This window comes from Nicotiana tabacum, chromosome 2 (assembly GCF_000715075.1).
Source record: "Nicotiana tabacum cultivar K326 chromosome 2, ASM71507v2, whole genome shotgun sequence".
NCBI lineage: Eukaryota > Viridiplantae > Streptophyta > Magnoliopsida > Solanales > Solanaceae > Nicotiana > Nicotiana tabacum.
The window spans coordinates 81,494,689-81,506,496 of record NC_134081.1 but is presented as its reverse complement, the minus strand read 5'-3'; positions in this window follow the sequence as shown (position 1 = coordinate 81,506,496).

The following is an 11,808-nucleotide window of genomic DNA, read 5'->3' as shown; positions in this document are numbered from 1 at the left end:
ATGGAATTAATTCCTATAATTTGTGTTGACTGAATCGAATTAATTGTGACTAGATTCGAGTCGCTCGGAAGTTGATATGCGCATAATGGAATTTTTGGAGCATTATTTAGCTTGCTCGACATTGGATTCGGCTTGTTCGAGGTAAGTAACTCTTCTAAACTTGGAGCTGAGGGTATGAATCCTGATTATATTTATTATGTGAATTGTTTGGAGGTGAAGCACATGCTAGGTGACAGGCCTGTGGGCGTGCACCGTAGAAATTGAGACTCAGTTGATTTAGTAGAGCTATATAGTCAATTAACTTGTATTTTTCCATGTATTTTTATGTGTTAGAGAAACTGAGTTGTGACTCATGTTAGAAATCATGCTTATGGAAATGTTGGTATTATTGGGATCCACTGAGGTCATTTCTGCTGTCGAAGTATGTTTAAATTGTATTTTCGGACTCAGTCATATACATTCATTGCATATCATACCTCAGTCTCTGTTGTTATTTATTGATACATCATATCATCATTTTAGGCTAGTTTCATGACACTGTGAGCCCGAGAGACTGGAGAGATTGATGACGGAGTGAGGCCGAGAGCCTGATTTTTAAGATATTGATCCTATAGCACGTGAGTTATCCGTGCAACACGTGAATTGTTCGTGCATCACGTGAGTTGTCCGTGCGCATTCAGATATTGATACTATAGCACGTGAGTTGTCTGTGCAACACGTGAGTTATCCGTGCGGATCCAGATATTGATACTATAGCACGTGAGTTATCCGTGCGGATCCAGATATTTATACTATAGCACGTGAGTTGTCAGTGCGGTTTATAGCGCTTGGGCTGAAGGAGCCCCTCCGGAGTCTGTACACACCCCCAGTGAGCGTAGGTACCTACTGAGTGCTGAGTGCCGAGTGTCGAGCGATTGGGAGGATTGAGTGACTGTGAGGACTGTGTGACTGGGGGAACTGAGTGAATTGATACTCTGAGAGTATGCATATGGTTTTATTACTGAGATGTATCGCATTGACATGCACACTTGACATACATGCATAGAGATGCATTTTTCCTCGTGTTGTATGATATTGTGTTATTCATGACTTCACATACTCATTGACATGTAGGCATAGAGATGTATTTTTCCCATGCCATTTGAAAATAAAACATCCTATCTGTTATTGAAAAGTTTTAGGGAAAATCACAGTTTTACAAAACATACTAATATTTTGGTGATTTCGTTAAACGATTCGGGTTTTCACTGATATACTTGAAAAGCAAGCCTATTTTTCTGGAACTGTGAACGAGCTGAGCATTTTATCTCTGAGCTACTTCTTTTATTACTTCTATTATGTTGTTATGAACTGTTGTTGGCTATTGGTATTGGACCCTGACCTTTGTTCCAGCTCGTCACTACTTTCAACCTAAGGTTAGGTTTGTTACTTATTGAGTTCATGGGGTCGGATGTACTCATACGTGTTATGTGAATTATTTGGAGGTGACGCACATGCTAGGTGACGGGCGTGTGAGCGTGCACCATAGAAATTAAGACTGAGTTGATTTAGTAGAGTTGTATAGTCAATTAACTTGTATTTTTTCATGTATTTTTATGTGTTAGAGAAATTGAGATGTGACTCATGTTAGAAATCATGCTTAGGGAAATGTTGGTATTATTGGGACACACTAAGGTCAGTTCTGCTATCGAAGTATATGTTTAAATTGTAATTTCGTACTCAGTCATATACATTTATTGCATATCATATATCAGTCTTTGTTGTTATTTATTGATATATCGTATCATCATTTTGGGCTAGTTTCATGACACTGTGAGACAGAGAGACTAGAGAGATTGATGACTCGGTGAGGCCAAGGGTCTGATTTTTGAGATATTGATACGATAGCACGTGAGTTGTGTCACGACCCAAACCGATGGGCCGCGACGGGCACCCAATACCTTACTCAACCGAGTACCAACATAGCATATCATTCTTATCGTACTTTTATTGGAAAATGGGCCAAACGTGCCATCATGGGCTAACCAGAATGAACATGGGGGAGTACTCCATATAGGACGACCCAACCTAATATAAAAACTTACACATGTGACATATGGGTCTATAAGGTGACAAGGCCATACAAGTATCTGTATACATGATATTTGTCTATAAGCCTCTAAGAGTACATAAGTATCATAAAGGTCGGGACTGAGCCCCGCCATACCAATCAATACATGTCCTAATTATTCTGACCAAATAAGCAACTCCGGAGCAAATGGAGCGCACTAACATCTTCCGTTGAGCTGATAGCCTACTTGGAGGACTCTTGACCTGTCTATCGGGACCTGCGGGCATGAAACGCAGCGTCCCCAGGCAAAAAGGGACGTCAGTACAAATAATGTACCGAGTATGTAAGGAATGAAAATCAGTAAATAATAGACATGAGAGAAACATGAAGTAAAAGACTCGACATGTACGTCTGCATAGCTCTGTGAATCATTTCATTTTTATAATGTTATGCATATGCATATAAATGTCATACCATGCATAGGTATATGCGTTCATAACATCATCAAACCTCTGAGGGCATCCCATCATATCATTTCGGCCACTGTGGGCAAATCATCAACGTATACCAGCTGATCAGGTGGTGGTGCGTATATAACGCTATAACCTTTTCCAATATCACATATACATATAATATACACATATATAATGCCATTTAGTCATGGGTCAATGTACATGTATAAATACATGAAATGCATAAGAAATACGTTAATAAGATTTTCTCAGAATGTCATAAAAATAATATGCGTGTCGGATAAATTTTATCAAATACGTATTTTTATGAGACCCATGAACAGAAGATATAATAATAATTCACATGGGTAATCAAGAATATAGACACCCCTAATATTTCTATGAATAGAGTCATTTATGAAAATTGTACATTTGCTCGTTTCGTTCGTGTCGTATAGATCATGCCAAAAGAAAGAAGGGATAGCCTTAACATACCTAGGTCGATTCTCTTGACAATCCTTCTAACACATGTCAATTTTGACAACATGTAACGGTGGATCGAAGTAGGGAAAATCCGTATGATGTTCTTGAGAAAGATTGTACCGTACTCTCTTAATATTGTAAAATCTCACGTTAATTAAGGTGCTCTGAAATCTCGGGTTTTGAAGTGTTGGAGACGCTATGGGACATCATATTTTGAATTCCTTAAGATTCTTGAAATCTCACGTCAATTAAAAATGGAAATGTGATTCTTATGTCTTTAAGACATATACTGGTTCTCTTTTTCCAAAGTTATATATGACTCACTTTATAAGACTTGTCCAATTCTCACATTCTAGTCTTGCCACATATTTTGATGACTTAAGAGTCATACATGGGGATGGAGGGGGCTGCCACGTAATTGGTCATAAGACTTATCAAAAAGTCATCCACTTAATTCCTTAATTACTTCATTAATCCCCCACTAGTCCAATAATTAATTAATTATTCACATAATTAGGAATTATCTCAATTTACTTATCACTTGGTTGAAATATCATAATACTTATAATTCCAAAATAATCTCATTCCCGAGCTTACGTCGATTAACTTACGACGAAACTTTGACGTACAAAAATGTGGGATGTAATATCTTATTTTCGAGCTTTCATCAATTTATTTATAGCGTACTTTCACGTACGAAAATATGGGGTGTAACATTATTCCCCCCTTTGGAACATTCGTCCTCGAATGTTGACTGATGCACTTATTATTTTCATGACTTATGCCTTCCAAATACTTTAGTACTCTCCTTTCCATATAGGAAACTATTCTGTGAATAATTCCAAAGGCCATGGCATTCCCCCCTTTAGGCCTCTTTCTCACCCCATGACTTGTGGTCGGAATCAGTTGCTACCTTTTGTCATGCAGCATGTACGACTTTTTCCTTGTATGTGCGCCTATGCGACTCTTCTATTCAGCTTTTAGCAAATCTCTAGGCCTCGACATATACAGAACTTGACAAGACATCCCTCTGGGCATCTATAAGTGTACTGAAGTTCTTTGCTCGGTACTTTGTCAAACTTACGAATATTTCTTTATCTTATTTCATAGACCTGGATATCCATCCACGTGATTTTTACTGCATCTAGGTAGTTCATACGGTACCATAACTCTTACTTCGATTTATCGTTACTAAGGTCTGCTACCAAACTCCAGGTTACTTTCGTTGCTTATCCCATATGTATAAATCTAAGTCCTTTAATACTTCCTTATTACTGTTCATCTTAAGAATGACGGCCTAATCTCATCTCATACTTTGTGACTTTTGTCCATCCATTATTTATTCACCTCAATATTGATCTAAAATCTACCACTGATAACTTGAAACCTCTTACATAATCACTAGGGCTCACGTTGCGTCGTGGAACACTTGAAGTGATTTTCCTGATCCACCTGGGGAGATACGATACTATACTTCCATAATCGTATTTCATAGCACCCCAATGTGATTCTCCTTACGTGGATATTTTTATCCTGTACAATTCATCAAATCATTACTCAATCGAAGGCCCAATCGTCATCCTTTATCTATCACAATTACACCCTCATTGTACTATCAGGGCGACATTCCATCTCTTTTAAATGCCATTAGTCTTAGACTTCTTTGAGTTCAGTCACGCTATATTGAGCTTTCTATAACTTAGAGAAATCATCAACTCTCTTGTTTTCATGGGCTTAATCCTGAGGACTTCTCCATTCTCGTCACCTTCTCACTTGCCCTTTCTTATCCTTATTCTTGTCATAAATCCTTTTCGCTTTACTATACTTTAGCTTGCGACCTATACGTATCTATTTATACTGCTCGCAACCTTCCTTCAACTTGCTTGCACCATCGATTTCCTTATGTCATTCTGGAACATCAAGCGAGACATCACATCGCCTCTAACTCTTCTTTACTCTCTTAACTAGACCTCTCAATACGTAAAAATCATAGGCTGGAAGATATGCCACTAACGATGCCGCTATCATTCCTGGATATTAAATCCCAACGCTTCTAGCCCTCTATCTGAAGTATAGATTATTCACAACCTTCTGTACCTGAGTATCTCGTACGTTGTTCACATTTACCTTACTTACCTTAAAATCTCGCATCACGTCTTCTATCTCTCTCATGACCCCCCCTTCCACATAGGTATGATTCACATCCACAACTTGAAGCTCTATTATAATACTTGCACCTCTAGTGCATACATAATTCGGTGGGAGCTTCATACTGACTTCTTACAAGGCGGGTATTCTTCTAACTGGCTTTATCGTAGAGCCGTCATAAAATATGGTTGTTGTACTATCTCTCTTGTACCTCTGATATTAAGAGTAATTCTGCAATTTTCTCAATCACGATGTCTAAAATTTTTTGGGTCCAATAATCAGACTCCTGATTTACTTAGTTGATGTAACTCTTTAGTTTGCTCTTTCTTCTGATCAATATTTATTTAGGCTTAAGCTATCTTCCGATCTGCGGCTCATGGTATTAGTTATTACTTTAGCCTTTCATGGGCGCTATGGAATATCTATGATACAATCTTTTAACAATTCAATCCTTTGTCTATGACCTGGACTCAATTCTTTTTTTTTTAAACTTATATCAGAGTCTTCTACGGCTGTATGATTGTCAACATATATACTACATGGATAATGCTCCGAAATCTCAAGTGCGTTCATAACGTAACTAACTCTGGATCATTGATCTAATAATTCTTTTCGTTCCTTCTCAACTTTCTTTAAGCGTAAGCTATTACTTTTCCTGGTCTTTGTGTCCCCTTGTTGCGTGCATACTTAACTTATCTTAGTTCCCACGCATGCCGAAATTTTCGTGCAACTCATATGATTTCGAATATTACTTTTGATGTTACTTTTCGTTCATTAGCCACGGTAGGTGCCACTTCCTTATGGAGTGCATACAATATTGTAGTGAGACTGTTTTTACAAGACCATTTCCTCTCTAGGTCACTGTGCTTAGGTTGAAGCCTTCTTGCTTATTCCCTCAACTAGTCTTTCATTGTAGTACTTAGGGAGGACCCTCTGACTCTTGCAAATCTGTAGGCTTATTACATTGTATACTCGACGGACCTTTTGATGTCCTTCCTTGACTATAATTATCCGTAGTTACTTACTTCTACGCCCTTGTGCTTGTAGGTTTGTTCTGAACTGATATTTTGACTGTCTTCCCAATGAGACTATCTTTTATTTCCATAACATTCATACGGAACCTTTAACTACCCCAACTCTTATCTGAATATTTCTTAAGGGTCACGATGTCGTATTTGTGAGATTGAATTCCCTATGTTGGGGTTCACTATGTACGTCTTACACAATCTCTTGATTTGTCTGTGTCCTCTTGTTTAGCCATAACTAGGCTCTTCCTGAATCAACTACTAACTACTCGTTGGCCCATTCTCATATCAATATTTTGCGTAATCTTTCTTGGGTTACTTCCTTTGCATTAACTTACGTCTCGCAGTGGCTCCTTATTTATCAATAACATCTCGGGTAGGAACCCTTACTTTCTCTCCTTGACATCGTGTTTGCACAATGTTCTGGAATCGTAGCATATCTGTAGGCTTGGAATAAGTGCAATCTCATCCCTTTTTCATTATTTTTTTTTGCATTCTTCCTTTACCTTTCCATAATTACTAGAACCACTTAATTCTGACTTAATGCCACATCACACCATATTCCCCCTTTAGGGGAGTACTAACATTTAGTGCTACGATAATCTACATATAAATGTTTTACCTCTTCATCTTTGGCGTCTTTTCACATCATCGATAACCCTCATTCGCCTTGCGGTAATCTTTATGTACCAAGGGTAACTAATTTCCTTACTCGCGAAGGAAACACCTAGTGTAACTGGCACATACAGTCCCTTAAGCTTAACTTTACTCACCTTGCTTGCTTTAGGGAAGCATCTTCCCGAATGACCTTTAAAGAGTATTCTTCTGTTGTCCATTCTATTATCGCCGGAACGAAATTTGAAATTCTCATGATGTCGACCATTATCGAATCATTCATTCCCTAATTCATGTTTAGTTTATCTTGTTCACCAGTCCATACTGATTTCTATTACTCTAGGATTTAACTCTCCCTTCTGGTAGTCGCATTGGAGTCACGAACTTATTTCTCGAAATGAGGATATGACTTTGTGGCCTATACTCTTTTGTTATTTCAAGGCCTGGATCCTCTCGTCTTTTCCTTCACTTGACTATATACTCTGTAATACTGTCATCTTTTTGATCTACCGTTGTCATCCATGCATCAGAACTTACTCATAATGCTTCATTAACTCTTTTCTTATTTTCCCCTAACATTAATGTCTATTACTTTATTTAGAAAATTTCAACAAGACATTCTTTGCTTTTAGCTCCCCTTGCTCCATCCCCTGGCTCTTCGGGTTGCCTAACATTCCCATTCTACTAGAGAAGTGAGCCACACTAAGGTAATGTTCATCCCTTCAAGGCTTCCAGTGCCTATCTTTGTAGTACTCATATCTAGCTGTACTATTTTAAAGTGCACCATCTGGGTGTCTCACAAGGAGATCTATTACCATATTTGTAATACCCTTCGAAAATGTCAACTAACACAAACAATCCATTCACCATTTTGGGTTAATCTAACCCCAGCCGGATCCTGATATCCCGTCCTTCTCTTAAACTACACTTGTCAGCCCCCAGAGGGCATAACTGAAATGGGTGTGATCAATTGTATATATCTTCGTTACTATTGAAGGTAACTCAGAATGCTTATATTCCTCTGCCTGAATTGTAAATATTGTTAACCCTCATTAACTGGGCGCCTCGTACCCTTCTTCATCTTGCTTCTTTTGTTTGTTGAAACTTGCATTTATCTTCTGAATCTCTTATTGTATTCAACCATAAAGGTGGATAGGTATTCTTGCCTCAAGGCTCATTATCCAGAGGCTTACACATCTTAGTACACACACGATCTACTGAAGACCTTATATTTATTTATCATAAGCATCGTGAAAATTTGAGTACCTCTAACTCAACTTTTCCATAGTCACATTCAATCTCTTACCAACTGTCCTTCTGGATGTAGGTATCATCTTATTATGAATAAAATAGAGTTTAGGAAATTGAGTTCTTACAACTGAGCTCTACCACATGATCTAGAGTAAGAAGAAAGAGTGACAGTCCTAAATGCCCTGTAGCCTCTTGCTTATAAGTGTGGTGCACAACACACCCATAAACAAGACTCTACTAGACACAGCTTGCAAACTCCCTAGGACAGAACTGCTCTGATACTACTTTTGTCACGACCCAAAACGATGGGCCGTGACGGGCACCCGATACCTTACTCAACCGAGTACCAACATAGCATATCATTCTTATCGTACTTTCATTGGCAAATGGGCCAAACGGGCCATCATGGGCTAATCAGAATGAACATGGGGGAGTACTCCATATAGGACGACCCAACCTGATATAAAAACTTACACATGTGACATACGGGCCTATAAGACCAACATGATCATTTGTAAACTCAAAACATAGGCCGACAAGGCCATACAAGTATCTGTATACATGACATTTGTCTACAAGCCTCTAAGAGTACATAAGTATCATAAAGGTCGGGACTGAGCCCCGCCATACCAATCAATACATGTCCTAATTATACTGACCAAATAAGCAACTCCGGAGCAAATGGAGCGCACCAACATCTTCCGCTGAGCTGATAGCCTACTTGGAGGACTCTCGACCTGTCTATCGGGACCTGCGGGCATGAAACACAGCGTCCCCAGGCAAAAAGGGACTTCAGTACAAATAATGTACCGAGTATGTAAGGAATGGAAATAAGTAAATAATAGACATGAGAGAAACATGAAGTAAAAGACTCGACATGTACGTCTGCATAGCTCTGTGAATCATTTCATTTTTATAATGTTATGCATATGCATATAAATGTCATACCATGCATAGGTATATGCGTTCATAACATCATCAAACCTCTAAGGGCATCCCATCATATCATTTCGGCCACTGTGGGCAAATCATCAACGTATACCAGCTGATCAGGTGGTGGTGCGTATATAACGCTATAACCTTTTCCAATATCACATATACATATAATATACACATATATAATGCCATTTAGTCATGGGTCAATGTACATGTATAAATACATGAAATGCATAAGAAATACGTTAATAAGATTTTCTCAGAATGTCATAAAAATAATATGCGTGTCGGATAAATTTTATCAAATACGTATTTTTATGAGACCCATGAACAGAAGATATAATAATAATTCACATGGGTAATCAAGAATATAGACACCCCTAATATTTCTATGAATAGAGTCATTTATGAAAATTGTACATTTGCTCGTTTCGTTCGTGTCGTATAGATCATGCCAAAAGAAAGAAGGGATAGCCTTAACATACCTAGGTCGATTCTCTTGACAATCCTTCTAACACATGTCAATTTTGACAACATGTAACGGTGGATCAAAGTAGGGAAAATCCGTATGATGTTCTTGAGAAAGATTGTACCGTACTCTCTTAATATTGTAAAATCTCACGTTAATTAAGGTGCTCTGAAATCTCGGGTTTTGAAGTGTTGGAGACGCTATGGGACATCATATTTTGAATTCCTTAAGATTCTTGAAATCTCACGTCAATTAAAAATGGAAATGTGATTCTTATGTCTTTAAGACATATACTGGTTCTCTTTTTCCAAAGTTATATATGACTCACTTTATAAGACTTGTCCAATTCTCACATTCTAGTCTTGCCACATATTTTGATGACTTAAGAGTCATACATGGGGATGGAGGGGCTGCCACGTAATTGGTCATAAGACTTATCAAAAAGTCATCCACTTAATTCCTTAATTACTTCATTAATCCTCCACTAGTCCAATAATTAGGAATTATCTCAATTTACTTATCACTTGGTTGAAATATCATAATACTTATAATTCCAAAATAACCTCATTCCCGAGCTTACGTCGATTAACTTACGACGAAACTTTAACGTACAAAAATGCGGGATGTAATATCTCATTTCCGAGCTTTCATCAATTTATTTATGGCGTACTTTCACGTACGAAAATATGGGGTGTAACAAGTTATCCATGCAGCACGTGAGTTTTTCGTGCGGATCCAGATATTGATACTATAGCACGTGATATGTCTGTGCAGATCCAGATATTGATACTAAAGCACGCGAGTTGTCCGTGCAGCACGTGCGTTGTCCGTACGAATCCAGATATTTATATTATAGCACATGAGTTGTCTGTGCGGTTTATAGCGCATGGGCTGAAGGAACCCCTCCGAAGTCTGTACACACCCCCAGTGAGCGCAGGTACCTACTGAGTGCCGAGCGATTGGGAAGATTGAGTGAATGTGAGGAATAAGTGGCTGTGAGGAATGTGTGACTGGGAGGACTGAGTGAATTGATACTCAGAGAGTATGCATATAGTTTTATTACTGAGTTGCATCGCATTGACATGCACACTTGACATACATGCATAGAGATGTATTTTTTCTCGTGCTATACGATATTGCGTCATTCATAACTTCACATACTCATTGACATGTAGGCATAGAGATGTATTTTCCTCATGCCATTTGAAAATGAAACATCCTATCTGTTATTGAAAAGTTTTTGGAAAAATCACAGTTTAACAAAACGTACTCATATTTTGGTGATTTCGCTAAAAGATTCGGGTTTTCACTGATATACTTGAAAATCATGCCTATTTTTCTGGAACTGTGAACGAGCCGAGCATTTTATCTCTGAGCTACTTCTTTTATTACTTCTATTATGTTGTTATGAACTGTTGTTGGCTATTGGTGTTAGACTCTAATCTTTGTTCCAGCTCGTCACTACTTTCAACCTAAGGTGAGGTTTGTTACTTATTGAGTACATGGGATCGGTTATACTCATACTACACGTCTGTACCTTGCGTGCAGATATTGGATGGTGATATTGATGTAATCGACGAAAGATGGATTTGAAGATGTACCCGTGTTCCGGTCATAATTGCCTCTTGTTCATGGTAGACTTAGATTTATAAAAATATGTTTTTGTATATTTCAAACAGATGATGTATTTATTTCATACCAGCTTATAAATTCTAATCTTAGAAGTTGATGATTTGTACTACCTGTCCTTGGGGAGTGTATTAGAGTCAGTTAAATAATAATTAAATTGGATAGTTGTTAAGTATTCTTAACTCAATATTGGTCAAATTATCTGAATCCATAGTTGTTTTTAACATTTAATTGATGAATTAAGTTGGAAAATTTAGAAAACCCTCTTGGTTTAATTTGAGAATTTGAGGGTCGAGTTGATGTCGGAATTTAGTAAAATAGGTATGGTTGGACTCGTGGTTGAATGAGTGTTCATATTTTATAACTTTTATCGGGTTCCGAGATGTGGGCCCCACATGCATTTTTTGAGTGTAATTTCTAAATTTTTAGGAAAAATTAGTATTTTGATATGGAATTAATTCCTATAATTTGTGTTGGCTAAATCGAATTAATTGTGACTAGATTCGAGCCGTTTGGAAGTTGATACGTGCATAATGAAATTTCTGGAGTATTGTTTAGCTTGCTCGATATTGGATTCGGCTTGTTTGAGGTAACTAACTCTTCTAAGCTTGGAGCTTAGGGTATGAACCTTGATTATACGTGTTATGTGAATTGTTTGGAGGTGACACACATGCTATGTGACGGGCCTGTGAGCGTGCACCGTAGAAATTGAGACTCAGTTGATTTAGTAGAGCTGTATAGTCAATTAAC